Here is a 16,345-nt window from a genome sequence, read left to right on the forward strand (position 1 = left end):
AGGGACTAGCTGAGAGGGAAGCTGGGGAGATAGAACACCCCCCCCCAGTGTGTGATCTTAAGGGGGAGGGAGTGTGGTGGGGTGGCTACCCCACATAGAGAAGAAGGGGTTAAAGCAGCACCAGTGAGGCTGCTGAGAACCCACTAATTAGGAAAGGGCTTATTGTGCCCACCAATAGGGGGAAGGCTTGCTGGAGCAGCCAATCAGGGCTGGCGAGGGCAATATTATATAAAGGGTTGCTCAGCAGAGCAGAAGGGAGTCTCTCCCTGGAAGGCAAGGGAGGAGGATTGGCTGTCTGAAGAAGTGCCATAGCTAGAGCAGTGCTGGGCAGGGGCAGCAGAGTGCGAGCGTGAGCTGCTGGCTGACTGCTGCCAGGCTGGGACCTCGTTACAAGAACTGAAAGGGTGCTAGGGCTATGGGGGAAATGGCCCAGGGAAAATAGGCAGCAGGTTGGAGGAGGGCAATGGTAGCTGCCGGTTATAGGGTCCCTGGATCGGGACCCAGAGTAGCAGGCAGGCCTGTGCCACCCTTGTCTCCACTTGCCACTGAGACAAGCAGCTAGAATCGGGACTGCAGTTTGCCATTGATACAAGTGGTTGGACTAAGGAGGAGACAGGTCCAGGGAGCAATGTGGGTCCTAGAAGTGGAGACAGATGAGATGATGGGTGAGACACCAGCTGAGAAGGGCGTACTGACAACCCCTGAGCTAATTCCCAGAACAGCCAGCAGGAGGCGCTGCGATGGTGAGTCCCACTTTTTAACATGGACAAAATAGCTTATCTGCATAACCCATATTACATGTGATTTCTTCTTCAAAACTATATGCTTCCTTAAGCATACTATTGGCAAGTAGACATGTAAATGGGCATGTCATTTTTCTTTACCCTCACATAGGCTAAGATGAAACATGAATATTGAGTTTGTGATTGCTACAGAGCTTTGTACATATACTAGTCTACTTATTGTTCTTTAAAACATGAGATCATTAACATAATATTAAATTCCAGACATCTGCACTAATAGTCCTCTCTATTTTTTTGTATTCTATCACATTTTCATATGTACTTAGATGGAAAACTATAACAAATATATATATTTTTAAATGTACAAGTGGAATTGTCAATCCTCTCCCTTGATTCAGGAAGATTTTGTTAGTCATCCTGACGTAAAAGGTAATATCTAATGTATGCCAGTATGTAGCTAAATTCAACACACACATTTACTATAACTAACAAATTCTGTCTGTTCCATAAATAATATGTTTTCATTGCATTCTCTTTAAGTTTACCTGGGAGAAAGTGAGTAATACACTTTGGGGCACATGAAAACCTTATTTTTGCAATGAATAATCTTCTGTTTTGCATTTGTAAGTCAATACAATCTCTAGACTCAGTTCTGTACGTGAAGGGTCTGCATTTCCAAAAAGAAATAGATTCTTTGATCCTTCACTAACTTTTCAATTATGAGAAGAATCAGAGTTGTTAACAATAGATTCTTGATAAGAGTATAGAGTAGGGGCTTGTGATCTCTCTTTATTGTAGCAGCACCTTTAGAAGACTCCTGTGGAGTTTCAATAATATTATTACTTGCAATATTTCGGTATTCTCCATTTCCTTCTTACTATATAGCAAATCATATAATATATATTTTAAAGGGCTCATATAGAATCATGTAATTGCTTGGTAATTATCAAGTATAAGCTATCTCTTATGTTCACAGCATACACACACAAGTTAGATAAAAACATAAAATACACTTTCTGGAAGATTGCAACATAACACTGTTTCTTAAAATTCAGAACAATAACTCACTAGCCAAAAAAGGGGAGACAAAGCAGGCTGCTCCTTAAGATACAGAGATACAACTCACTGCACCTTGCTGGAGGCTTTTCGTACTGACTTCTGCTAGGCCCAGCTCTCATATACTTATCCTCAGAGCCTCCTAAGCTGCAAGCAGGACGAGTGAATACGCTGAAAGTGATAGTTTACACTTTAACACAGTTTTCAGTCCATAATTTATTGAGTAACAATTGGCTCTCAAGAGTTTGAGTTAAAAACCACATAAAGTTAGAAACCCAGGAAATTAGGAGTCCCTGCCTTTACTCCCATGAGCCCCTACACCAACCACTTCCCATGAGTTTCGACTCTTGAGAGAGCCCTTACTGTCCTCTCCCAGGAGCCCATGCTTCCCTCCCTCTGCTTCTTACCTCTCCCTGCTGCTCAAGGCTTCTTTGGAGGAAAGGATTTGGGGGTCTTCCCATTTCTGCCCCACAGCCAGCCCTACTCTGCCCAGGGTACCCGGGAGGGCATTGCCATTGTGGGAAGGAGTACATGAACCAGGGGCTCCTGACTCATCAGCAGTAGTGGCACACATGCTTCCCCTCCCACTGTGCCACATCTCCCTGCTGGGCTGAGCTGCTAGCTGCTCATTTCAGCACCACCAGTCCTTGGAGGCTGCTCTCAGCAGCAGGAACCAGCCTCTCTGCAGCTGGCTCAATGCGCCCAAAGGACACGACCATGAACAGCTTCCCTCTCCGTCTTACTTAAATGGCAACTCTGGCCCCTGCCTTCCTCCCCTTCCTCTCCCTACTTGCCGAGGTTTCCTGTGTGCTGAGACGAGCTTCCATGGGTTCCAGCAGGAGGGCCCACAAGCAAAGCAGGACTTAGGTGCCAGCCATGCTCCCTCCAGAGCCCCTTCTACCTTTTCACCAAGATTGCTGGGTGGCCGCACTTGCCTGCAACTTAAAGGGCATGTTCTTTGGACAATACTTCATTTCAGAAGAAACAAACAAGGTTGTACCCCAAGGTCACAACATTGCTTCACATTTTAAGTATTTACAAGTAGTGCTAGGTGGAATTCAAAAACATTTGGTGGCTTACTTGATTTGCCTATATTTGCCTTGTATAACGTACCTGGATATAAATCCGAAGCTTTCCCCGATATAATTGATAAAGGATTAGTAGTAATTTGCATTTCTAGAACATCTTTCCTTTTCTATAAGGGAGTGTTTCTCATTTTTCTGACTTCCGTCTCTGTTCCATTGCCCTCTTGAGAGGATGCATTTCTTCAAGATCCAACTCACATCACAATATGGGGATGCTGTAAGCTACTGAGAAAGGTAACATAAGGTCCAGCCTGAAACCAATGGGAGTATTTTCATAGACTTTTTGGGGAGTTGGATTGATCCCATAATTGACCAGTTCAACAGAAGTAATTTTTTATTGGAAATAAACCCAAACTGGAATCTCTTTTATTCCTATCCCAGACCTTGGGCAGTTCAGATAAAATGGAAATTTAGATTCAAATTGTTTCTCATTTTAGATTTCAAATCTAAAAGCTGATCACAAGATTTAGAGAAACCAAATTCAGGGTTACCCTTGTTTGCCAGTATTCTGTCTATTCTATGGTAAAATAGAACTAAACCAAAAACTTGTACTTAAAAGTTGTAAGGAAAAGTATATTTTATAATATTATCATATTTGAGGAATAGAATTTGATTATAACAAGGAGTTCCATATTTATTTATTGAAAAATGTGTGTGTGTTGTGTTGTGCAATGCCTCTGTAGCAAAAATATTTTTGTGGTAATAATACTAAAATATCCTTCTGATATCCTTAATGAAGTAGATGATACTACATGATGCTGAGTAGTTTTGTTGAATGGAAACTACAACATGGGCACCTTGTAGAATTGAGTCCCAAGGTAATCTGATTGTAAGATTTTACAAGTTCAATTTATAGCATTTCCTAAACCAGCCAGTGCACTCCTACTTCATTGATATCTTTAAAGTTTGGAGCATTGTCTATCTGAAGTGAATGTGGTCGGTAGTAATGGCAATAACTTGATGTTCATTAGCAACCCTCTGAGAAATACTGTTTATCTGTGGGAGCTATTCAGAATTACATCAGATGCCAGACCCATGAACAGAGCATGTCTGCATTTGCAAACAATCAACGATGGGTGTAGCAACTTGCCACATTGTTTTGTGGTGGATCAGGACATTTTTACTATATTTCTTAGATTTAAAATGTGCAAGATTTTCTTTTCCAGTTCAGAGGGATTATAAAGACACTTCCCTTCTCATAGAGTATTGCATATGTGTCTAGAAAATCGTGCTTTTTGTTAATCCTTTTAAGGTCAGAGTGCTGCCCAAATTTCCAAGAAAGCATGCCAGGAAAAAGTTTAGACTTTGGGGGATTTAACCCATGAAACTATAAGATTTCCAATAAGTGATCAGTAGTTTACTCTTGGGTCACCAAAAATCATGGATTAAATTTAAGGACAATAGTGTTTTGGATTATCCATCAGTAGGTCCTGAGGCCTTTGTAAGAGCATGGAATAACAGTTTATTTGTTCACATCCATTCATTTAACTGAAATGTATTCCTTATGTCAGGGGGAAAACATTCCCTCACACCTAATGTAATATGTTGTTGCAAGTACTGTACTTAACATGTTTCTGCAGATTAAATTTGTGATTTTTGGTTACTCTATTTTTGCTGCCCTTGCACTATTTGTCAGCATTCAAGACAATTACTGATTATGATTAGGAATATTTACTTGTTGTCAGTCTTCCAGAGTTGGAGTCTTACAATCTCAAAGGCAAATAATACAAGTAAGGCACGTTTGACCTATGTCTCTATGTACAGAATTCACCACTGAAAAAATATCTGTGCTGGAGAGAGAGAAATGGCTATGCCTTTCTCCTCACTTAAAATAACAACACAGGTTAGGGAAGGCAGGTTAGAGCTTTATTATTAATTACCCCAAGGAGACATCAAAGAGTCAGCATTACTTGGAGTAATGAGTTTGACATCATTCAGCAAGTAATTAACCAGGTGAGTAACTTTTAAGCATAACTACTCCTATGTTTCAAATTACACACATTCTTATATACTCATTTGCTTAAAGTTAAGTACCTTACTCTCAGGGCCTAACTATTGAAGTTTATTCAATAACAAATGTGGAAGTAAAAGGACTAGTCATGGGCAGGTAGATGATGGGCGTTGAAATACGGTCAAAGTTAAGGTTTAGAGAACTGTGCCCCAGAAAGAGCAAGCATGCCTAGGCAATGACAGTGTGGAAAAGAGTGCACAAGCTGCTCAATTCAATGTTCCCACACTCTCTGTTGATTTACACCAGGGCCAAATTTGCCCTTATAGATACAACTGTTGAGTCAAATTCTGTGGTCGTTAATCAAGCTATGTTTCCACCAAATTCAGTAGTACATTTGCTTTATGTAAGAACTATAGAATTTGCCCAATTGTTTTTAAACAGCACTGACCATAAGTAACTGTGCTGTATTACCATTGCTGACACTGGTAACCTGGGATCCTACCCTAAGTTCCCGCTAATTTGCATGGTCATGCAGCAGCCTATTGAACACTGCACAGGCGCTCAGGGCTGCAGTAGGGAGAGACTCCTCTCTCCCAGCCCTGGCCCCAACCCAGCACCGGCCTGGACCTGCTGTGGCCGTGGGAGAGGTGCCCCTCCCCCACCCACAACCCAGCCCCGGCCTGGACCTGCAGCAGCAGTGGGAGAGGCACCTCTCCTGTGGCCCCAGCCCTGGAGCTGCAGTAGCAGGGAGAGGCACTCCTCCCCCACAGCCTAGGTGCTGCTGAGGGGAGAGAGAGCTGGGGGGAGTCCTCCCTCCACACAAGCTCCCCCCTGCCCCCCCAAATATGCCTCCTACTTAATTTAGTCACGTCCACTTTACATAAAGGACTGGAATGTGGCTTTAGAACCCAGAGAAGTGTTGCAGTTGGAGGTATATTGAGACACTGCACCAATGGCAATAGATGGAAGGATTCTGCCTTAAGAGGTCAGTGTTACATTCTGAGAGGCCTCTGTTTGTCTGTTAATAGCATGTACCAATTTGCACCCATAAATCCCTGGTATCAAGTCAAACGAAGTCTCTCTGGAAACCAGGCTATCTTTTTCCAGTTTGATACATCATGCTACACTGTGTACATGCACAATTACTGAAGAATAAGGATGTTTAAACTAAGAAAGGCATCTGATTATGTTTACACTGCGTAATTGGGTTTCTTCTTGCATTTTCCTCTCAAATACATGGAGGGAAAATTCAGTTTAATCTGGTTGTGATGTTCTACTATAATTTCAAACCTACCATTTTTGGTCTACTGAGAAAACTTCAAAGTTCTCTTCTATATGACTTTATGTGGAAGTTTAACTCTCAGGCAGCTTTCAAAATCCTAACATTGGTGCATACTGTTGAATGTTTAAACTATGAGATTTTGTTGGTATGGATAACCAGCCAAAAATAACTTGCTCCTCTTTTTAAGGTAGATTTTTGGGGAGGGGGAGGGATTTTGTGTGTTTGTTTTTCTGGGGTTATACAGAGAATAAATTTGGTATTTCATCCATTTCTTAGAAGTCAGTGCATTCCTAGGTAAATAAGCACTTCAGTTTTAATTTATAAAAGATGAGTTAGCATTAATCTACCAAGTCAACATTTTATAGGTGAAACTTTAGTAAAGTCCAGATAAAAGCAATTTTAGCAACTCTAAAAAGATGATTATCTAATGATTGAAACTCAAGTAAATGTTTAGCATATCATCCAAACTCCCTCACTGCCTTCCCCCTTCATGGATCCAACAAAGGACTCTCTCAAAATGCCAGCTAAAAGAAAAATATTGAGAGGGTATTTCCAGAAAAAAATACAACAAAGCAAAAGCAATATAATTTTATTTATAATAGAAGATAATCATTTTTGTACATAATGTACATATCTTCCCAATATCATATAGATTGTGTCAGACAGAGATCGCAGAGCTTTGTAATCAGTACATAACTCTCAGAGCATCTTATGACATGAGAAGAATTTTCCCATTTTTACAGAGGCGTAAACAATGGGTAGAGAAGCTTTTCGTGGCTTGCCAAACTTCCCACATTAAGCCAATGACAGAGTTGAAACAGATTCCAAGAGGACTGTCCCATTCAGATCATGACTATAAGTTTGGTAGGGTTGCCCTGAATGAAAGCCATCAGAAGTCCCCCACTTAAACTCTGACAACTAAACTGGCAAGAAACAATACAGATGAAGAAGCTATTGAAGCTGCAGGAATATAGAATCATAGAAAATTAGGGTTGGAAGAGACCTCAGGCGGTCATCTAGTCCAAGCACCTGCTCAAAGCAGAACCAACCCCAACTAAATCATCCCAGCCAGGGCTTTGTCAAGCCGGGCCTTAAAAACCTCTAAGGATGGAGATTCTACCATCTCCCTAGGTAACCCACTCCAGTGCTTCACCACCCTCCTAGTGAAATAGTTTTCCTAATATCCAACCTAGACCTGCCCCACTACAACTTGAGACAATTGCTTCTTGTTCTGTTATCTGCCTCCACTGAGAACAGCCTACTTCATCCTCTTTGGAGCCCTCCTTCAAATCCTCCCTCACTCTTCTCTTCTAAATAGGCTCAGTTCCCTCAGCCTCTCCTAATAAGTCATGTGCCCCAGCCTCCTAATCATTTTTGTTGCCCTCTGCAGGACTCGCTCCAATTTGTCCACATCCTTTCTGTAGTGGGGGCCACAAAACTGGACACAGTACTCCAGATGTGGCCTCAGCAGTGTGGAATAGAGGGAAATAATCACTTCCCTCAATCTGCTGTCAGTGCTCCTACTAATGCAGTCCAATGTGCCATAAGCAGCCTTGGCAACAAGGGCACACTGACTCATATCCAGTTTTTTGTCCACTGCACTCCCCAGGTCCTTTTCTGCAGAACTGCTGCTTATCCAGTCAGTCCCCAGCCTGTAGTAGTGCATGCAATTCTTCCGTCCTAAGAGCAGGACTCTGCATTTGTCCTTGTTGAACCTCATCAGATTTCTTTTGGCCCAATCCTCCAATTTGTCTAGGTCACTCTTGGCCCTATCCCTATCTTCCAGCATATCTACCCCTCCCCTCAGCTTAGTATCATCCATGAACTTGCTGATATATGTAGATAATAATCAGAACAATTACAGTATAGTCACCTTTTGCAAGAGATTTTTGTTTTGCTTTCTTGTGTGTGATTTGCAAGCATACGGCCCAAAGGATAATGTTTGTCAGGAAGTAACAGAGGAAAGAAAGGAGAGTGTAGATCATACCTGATATCAGCATTTTGGTCTATTTTAGAGATGAGCCCAAAACCAAGTCCAGTATTCCAACATCCCTAAATTTTGGATGTTAAAAATCTAGAACTGAAGTCAGTTCAGATTTGTCTAATTTTTTCTTCATTGCTGTTTTACATTGCCTGAGAGGAAGAAGAAAGATGGAAGAGCATGAATAAAGTCCCAGCACAGGAGCATGTTAAATATATTTTTTTTAATTATAGTCTTGATACATCCCTGGGAAGAAAAACAATACTCAGCTGTGTGTCTTCCTGCCAACTTCCTCCCAATTTACTTTGAAGCAATTATGCTTAGAGATGTCATATACACAGTGATGCTACAGTTATAAAAATCACCCCAAACTACTTCAGAGGGATTGATTCACTAGTTAATTTACCTGTTAGATTTACAACTTTAGGGCCTCATCTTGTACCCACAGAAGTCAGTGGGCAGTTGTCACTGATTTCAATGAGAGAAGAATTAATTCCTTAGCTGGAGCTATAGTACTTCTTTGCATTAACTCTGAATGTGCAACTTGGGAAAAGATTATCTTTTGGTTGGAGTTATCCACCTTCTTCAAATTCTTGTGTGGCCTAGTGTTTTAGCATGGGAGACTTGGCATCAGGATTCCTGAGTTCTATCTGAATTTGAGCAAATTACTTAATCTTAATTTGCTTTTAGGTTTAAAAAAAAAAAGGTTCAGGATCTGATGGGGTAATTGTTGATGTTTGTATGTGATTGTAGTTACATTCCCCTTTTATGTCCATGGCACATGCACAGATAAATTAGAGAAAAAACATAATCCCCTCTTTCTAGAGGGTTGCAACTCTTAGAATTCAGAACCCCAACACACAACAACCCCAAAACAGAAAAAGAAAAAGCAGGCTGCTCCCTAAAACAGACACACAGACAACTAAACCTACCTTGCTCTATGCTGGCTCTCTGCAGACTGACTGAACTGGGTCCAGATCCCAAGCTTCCTTACAAAGCCCCCTACCCTGCAAGCAGGAACAAGAAACCTCTTACAAACTTGAAGTAATAGCTTTGAATTTTAACAGTGTTCAATACACCAGAGTTGCATATCCTATCTTTAAATGTATCTCTTCTTTCTAAACTAGGATTTTAAGAACCCTTATGCTAAATTCTGCTCTGATCTGCACTGGTGAAATTAATGGAATTCTGGTGTAAATGAGATCAGAATTTGACTCCTATCTCTTTATTCATGACCTGTCAACAACCTTACCTGACTACTGTGGAGGTGTTCAGGTCTACCATGTTGCATTTGATAGAAATTCATCTTTTGAGTGACTTATATTCACCTTACTATAGTTCCCCTCTTTCTGTGTAGTCTGCTCATTTTTTCTCTTTCTTTATTTCTATCTTCTGTCTTGTTTCTTCCCACCCTCCTCCAGTGTGGCTGGGTCTCTGCATGGAACTATCATAGGAATGGCCGATTCCCATGATGTCTAATTGAAAATATTAGAAAACTTTGTCTTCAACTTTCACACAATATCTTCCCACTGGATGGACCCTGAACCCCAGATTGTGGCATTTTCCTGAGCATGGTCCTCATTTTAATATAGCTCTTTCACTTGCTTCTTGAAGGAATGTTCTGTAACATTAAAAGAGAAAGTCAAATATAACTGTGAAGTAATTGTAAGGCGTTATGGTATACAACATTATAAACATCTTGTCATCTAAAATATTAAAGGGTCAAATTAAGATACTTATCACACAGTTCCTTGGAAGCCAAATGAGTTTTCTGCTTACACCAGATGGGCAATTGGCTCAATATGTTTACTTCCCAGCTTCAGTCAAGATGAGTTCTAAATAAACAGGATGGTTAGCTAATGTGCCTTTCTCATGTGTTGATTAAAGCTCTTTGTGACTGCTTGCTACTTTGTATTGTGTCATAGAGAAAAATAATTCAGGGTGAATTTTGAAACCCCTTTATATGTAAATTTATATATACACAATTAATTGCTTTTCCTGACCTACCATGGACGTGCTCTTAAAAACAAAAAACCCCCTCTACAAAACCAAAAGAGCACTTCTAGTTGTAACTGCAAATAGAATAAAACCAGGTCTAAAAGTAGTTGCTAACTGAGTAACCAGGGCACTACATGTCCCATATATGTTCTGGATAATTTTTATTTATTTGTTTATTTATTCATAAAAGTTATTCACCAAAGTAACAGAAACAAGACAAAAGAAAATAAATAGGTCGAATAAGACACAATGATCCTGGGAGCTGTTGTTTAGGTGGAATGATTTTGTGTAGAGTTTGGTATTTCAAGATGTTTCAGCCAAACAGGTACACACATTTAGAGCTAAGTAATTCTATTTATTTATGTTTGACAAATAGTACAGTTGCCAAAAAAATGCATTTTTCAATTAACCAAAACAGTAGGTATGTCTACCCTGCACACTACTGGTGGTGACATGTAGAATACATGCCACACTGAAAAGTAGGTTGTATCCACACTGCAGTGTTTAGCTACACGGGGCAGTCAAAGGCTCTGACAGGAGGGGGCAATAGGAAAAGGCTCCTGAAGCAGCCTTTCCCCCACTGCTGCTCCTTGCCAGAACCTTTTCTTGTAGCAGGGAAAGTCTCCAACCCCACTGCATGGAGCTGCTGGAACCTTTCCGTGCTGCTGGAATCTTCCCTATAGCAGAGAGACGCTCCAGTACTAGGGAGGGAATGGGACACTACACAGTGCTAAAAATAGCAGTGTAGATGGGGAAAGCAGTGCTTGGACATATAGAGATCTTTGCCGGGTACATAGTTTTAGCCACATTTGGGGGTGGCAGTAGGGGGAAAGAGGCTGAGGCACCACTTATAAAATGGGGGGAGGGTTGTGTGCCTTCCTTATAACTTTTCTCCCAGTGGTTAAGGTACTGGAATATAGGAGACCTGGGTTCAGTGCCCTTCTCTGCATGATGTGGTGAAAAAATTTCAACTTGGGTCTCTGCCATTACAGGAGAATGTCCTAACCACTGGGCTATGGCATATTATGATTTGGGGATTTCTCAATCTCTCCTGTTGAAGATGTTGCCTGTTGGATAACTAACTAAATACTCACTGGACCGGGGATATGAACTTGCATCTTCCAGCTTGCAGGAGAGTGCCTTAATCTCTGGGATATAGGATAGTCTGACGTGGTACTCTCTTTTTTTGTATACACAATTAAGCATTGGGCCAGAGAGAAAATGACTGTAGCCTGGACAGAAAGACTTACATCAGCATAGCCTATATCTCAGTGGCTGGGATACTCCCCTGCAATGTGGGAGATCCTTTCTCCACATCAGGCAGAGGAGGGAATTGAACCTGTATCTCTCACCTTCCAGGTGAGTGTCCTAACTACAGGGCTAAAACTTATAAGGGGGAGGTAGGGCTACTTCTACCACCTCTTCTTCTTTGTCTGGCCATTTTGTGAACTGAACCCTTTAAAAACACCCCAAAACAAAATGTTTCAGGGGGAATGAAACCTTTTGTTTGATCCCAGATGGACTGTTTATAGAGTTGCAAAAGCTTTTCAGAATTTTCATATTGAGTTTGACTTGGATCAAATTTTGTTTGGATTTTTTGGAATTGCCAGTTATTCCCCTGGATCTACACACATGCATACAGAGTGAACCGGCTGAACTTCATGGTCTCGTCTCTCATAATTCACCTAAGTATTGGTTGTAGTCAGTAAATTGTACCCCCAGATTCTTCAACACTTCATTGGGTTCAGAATTAAACATCAGAACTATCCCTTTTTCTCTGTGTTTGGTGTCTAAATGCCAGATTTGAACACTACTGCACTTTGGGGAAGTTTGAATCTAGATTCAGATATCACCTTAGCAGCATGGGCTTATCTCTAGGTATTAATTTGTATCTCTGGTTTAGGGGACTCGGGTTTCTTGTACCATTCATGATGACTTCTATGTTGTGGCATTTACTGTTAATAGCTCTTTTAGTACTTACTTACTTTGGTGATTTTAAATAACTGTTTATAGAAAATTTCTGAATTGGATGGAACAACCAGTTGAATGAAGCCCTATTTACAGGAGGCATGGTTTGGATAGTACTCAGATCACTTTGAACTTGAAATACTTTCCCCTGGGATGGAGTAGTTGTAACCTGCTATAATTCATAAAAAGTTACTGTTATTAGCATTTACGGTTTACAAAGATTGAGCTGATGTTGGTTCTCACTAACCAGTTAACTTTGATTAACTTACATTTTATGTGTATTATCCATTGAGCCAAAATTGGTTTCTGGATATTTTCTTGGAAATTGATCTTTCCTTTGTGATTATTCTTGGGAAATGTTTCTTAAAAAAATATAAACTTAACTTTGACACTTGGAGATTGCAGTGCTTCTTGCTTCTTTACTCAGGTACACTACAGAAACAAGATTGTCAGAAAGTGTTTTTGATAAACATTTGATCAGTGGCATGGCTCCTTTGACAAGGAGAGAATTCCACTTTTCCTGATATGGAAATGGTTATACTATCTCAACAGGCTGTTTCTTTATTTGGACTTTATTATAGCAGGATGTGCTTCAGGATGTGTCCATCAGGAAGGAAGGTTTTTTTTAAGATGGGGTTTAATCATGGGATATGGCGTGATGGCCAAGATGTAGCAGTTAGGCTATTTCTTTGTGTAGATTAATACTTTTTGTAAGACAGGTCATCCATCAGCAAACTGGCAGTGAAGAAAACTTTTATTTGCATTTTCCTTTCTTCTTAATGTTTTTTGGCTTTGAATTTTTGAAAGTGAGTCAGAGGAAGTAGCTGATGCAGATTTGGAGCTATGGTCACTAAGTTTGCAATATCACTTCTTTTAAAGGTTACACAAACATACACATGGGTGCAAATACTAGGCTCCCTCTAGCTTAACAGAAGAATTAACCTTTCATCTTCAAATACAGTCTGTTTATCTGAACGATAAAGCATCATAAGTGCCTCCCACTCCAGGAAATGTGGATCGTGTGAACATGGGATTTCACTTACCGATCATTTTTATGAGCTGTTCTATGAAGATATAAGTTATGTGCTTTTAAAAACCATTTAAAAAACATTGACCTCCAGAGTGACATATCTTGCATAGGAAAAACAGAAGTTGTATCCAGTTATTACATGAAAAGACATCTTGATCAAAGCAAGACAGAAGTTGCATTTAAACAGATTGCCTTAGATGTGGATATCATCACAGATATGCACCACCAACAGAGGGGAAAGTACCATGGACAACAATTCCTTCCCTTCCGACTCCCCAAAACCCTGTCGAGTTGCTCCAAAGCTCCCTAAAGATTCCTCATGGTAATAGAGTAGAAGACGATGCATAGGACGATCAGACATTCTGTTTTTAAAGGCACATTCCCATATTTAAGCTCTCCTGAAGCTATCCCGACTTTTTCTTTAAAAAAGGAAAACTGTGTTTTCTGTCTCCCCTCCCCATAAGTAGTGGTAGGTCCTGCTGCAGGCCGGATCCCTGCTCGCCAGCTGCCCGTCCACCAGCAGTGAGTGCCAGGATCCAGTGACTGACCATCGGGGTGGGTGTGCAAGGCTGGTGGCAGGGCAAAACCGCAGCGGGCGGGGCTGGCCACTCCCCCTGCTGGTCCATCAACGCAGCATGCCCTGCTGCCAGCAGGGCTCCACTCTTGTCCCATTTCTGGCCAGCACCGGCTGTGAGCTGCGGTGGCTGGTGAGTGCGGGTAGGTGCTGAACGGTGGCCGGTTACGTGTCACCTCTGCTGTCCACCCGTCAGCCCTTTATATGCTCCCCTTCTCACAGTCTTCTCCCTCCTTTGTCCCTGAACCCACCCCCCAGCCCTGCTGCTTCTCCATATCCCACCCCAATGGGGAGCGTCCTTCTCCCTGCACTGTGTGGAGAACCAGCCCCTGGTCGAAGCGCTCAGCTTACCAACAGCCTGGCTTCCTTACTTCCCCCACTGCCTCTGGCTGGGCCAACGCCCCAGGAAAGTCCAAGACCAGGGCCATCCCTAGGAGGGTGGGGGCCAAGGGTGGAAGTGATGTCATTTCCAGGACTGACCGCGCCTAGGGGAGGCTGGGGGAGGTGGTGGCTCCCCAAACAGCCAGGCATGGCCCCGCCCACACTCCGCTCCTCCAGGGCTCCACTTTGGTGGCGGCGTTGTGCTCCATGGGAAGGGGGCCATGCCTCCCACCTTCCTGGGACTGGGGAGGCTGCAGCGCTGCCACCGCACACTCTCCCTCCTGGGTGGAAGGGGCATGGCGGGGATAGCCACCCCCAGCCAGCAGTTCACCTGCAGCTCCTGTGGCACCAGCCAATTGTGCTGGCCCACGGGCTCCCCCAAAGCATGAGGCCTGGAGCGGTCGCCCCAATTCACCATCCCCCAGGGATGGCTCTGCCCAAGACCATCCATCCCAGGACACTTGCCAAGAGAAGCCAAGTCCTGCATGTGCCAACCCCCCCACACAGCACTGGCATGGGGAAGCTTCTCCACCCCTCAACTAAGGTCTGGAGTGGGAGGGGAAGCAATTTCCAGCCTGTTTGTGCCCCGACTCTGCAGACTCCACAGCAGACCCCCGGGCAGGAGTTTAGTACCCTCTTCACCTGGTCCGTCCTCTAGGCGCCCTCCCTTGCTGAGCCACCTCTCTGGCTGGATTTGCTGAAGCCCCTGCAGTAAGGTTCCTTGGGCCCTGGTGCACAATGCATCCTTAGGGATTAACCCCTTTCTGCCTGCGCTATAGTTGGGGGACAAGTGGTGGCTGGCCAGCAGCCTGGAGGTGTTTTCTGCCTTTCGACACTGTGCAGGCAGGAAGGGACCAGATGCTTCCAGCCACAGGAGAGCAGGGAGGATGGGTGGGAAGAGGTGAGGTCTCCAAAGACATGGGCCGGGTCATCCCTTCCCCCTCCCACGCAGCGGCTGGAGGCAACTCCCATCCCATCCCTCCCACACAGTGCCAAAAAGCTGCTGCTGGCCACATTTTGTTGTGAACCCTGGCAGAAATCTGGGGAGGGGTGCATGCGACCCTGCATGCCGCCCCACATGTTGCCTTGAGGACACGTGGTGCCAGTTACCAGGAGAGGCAGGTCCTTCCTGGGGGCCTAGCCAGGCATGGAGCGTGGAGAGCACCAGGCAGGGAGAATCAGATTAGTCACCTCCCCTGTGTGAGAGAGGTCTATGGGAGTGTGTGTGTGTGTGTGTGTGAGAACCCTAAAGCCTTAAAGATAAGAAGGTAAATGAAAATAATCCAACTACTCAGTATTTCTTTTTAGCAGAGGCTCAGTCAACTTGATGTTAATTTTAACGTTTGTACTGCATAATTCTGATTGATTGCTGTTGAACTCTCTTGAATATAAGTAATTTTACCAGGTGTCCCATATTCAGCATAGCACCCTAACGATGCCATAGTGCTTGCGTTCTTCTTTCCCCTCCAAATGCACTAATTCACTAATGCTTATCCACTAATGCAAGTATCCTATTGGCAGGAATGAAGGGGCTGAACAAAGCCTTAGTTTACATCCACATGGGTTGTACTGGGGCTCCTTCTCCTAGTAAACTCTTCTACCCCTTACCAGACACAGAAAACACCCACTGCCCTCACATGCAAAAGCAATCTTTTATTTGATTTTCTAACACACACGGTGATGTTTTCTGTTTATAACAGGACAGAAGGAAAGAGCACTTGGTGTATATAAGACTTCAAATCTATGACTTTACCATTTTGTATGCAATTGAAACTCCTGATGCTCAAATTTTGTCAAATGTATAATCCTTTGAGACCTATTTAAAAAGCTATGTATTACACAAAATTTAATGCTTGCAGATGAATTTGCTTATTGTTAGGAGCAGAGATTCTTGATGACTGGTACAGATGAGATGTCCCTTTAAGGGGAGTCAGGATCCGTCTTGCCCATGGCCTAGCAGCTAGTCATGATATGGAAACTTAATTATAATAAGTGACTCTATATGTGAAAAGGTTGGGAAAGACTACCTAAAGGGGGAGGATAACCTAGTTAGAAAAGACCCAGGAGAGAGGAAGGTAGAGAGTTCCTTCTTTCTGGAAAGGGCCTGGGGAAGGCAGGCTAGAAAAGGCCCAAGGATGTGACTAGTTCCTATGGTGTGCCTTGGAAAGGGGGCAAGGCATAAAAAGGCAGTCCTAAGAGAGTGGATTTCAGTAGAGAAAGAAGAACCTGGGAGGACCTAGGGAGAAGACAGCAGCCTGGAGATCAGAGGAGAGGTTATGTTAAGTAAAGGCTGCAG

Source organism: Dermochelys coriacea, chromosome 2 (genome assembly GCF_009764565.3).
Source record: "Dermochelys coriacea isolate rDerCor1 chromosome 2, rDerCor1.pri.v4, whole genome shotgun sequence".
NCBI classification, from domain to species: domain Eukaryota; kingdom Metazoa; phylum Chordata; order Testudines; family Dermochelyidae; genus Dermochelys; species Dermochelys coriacea.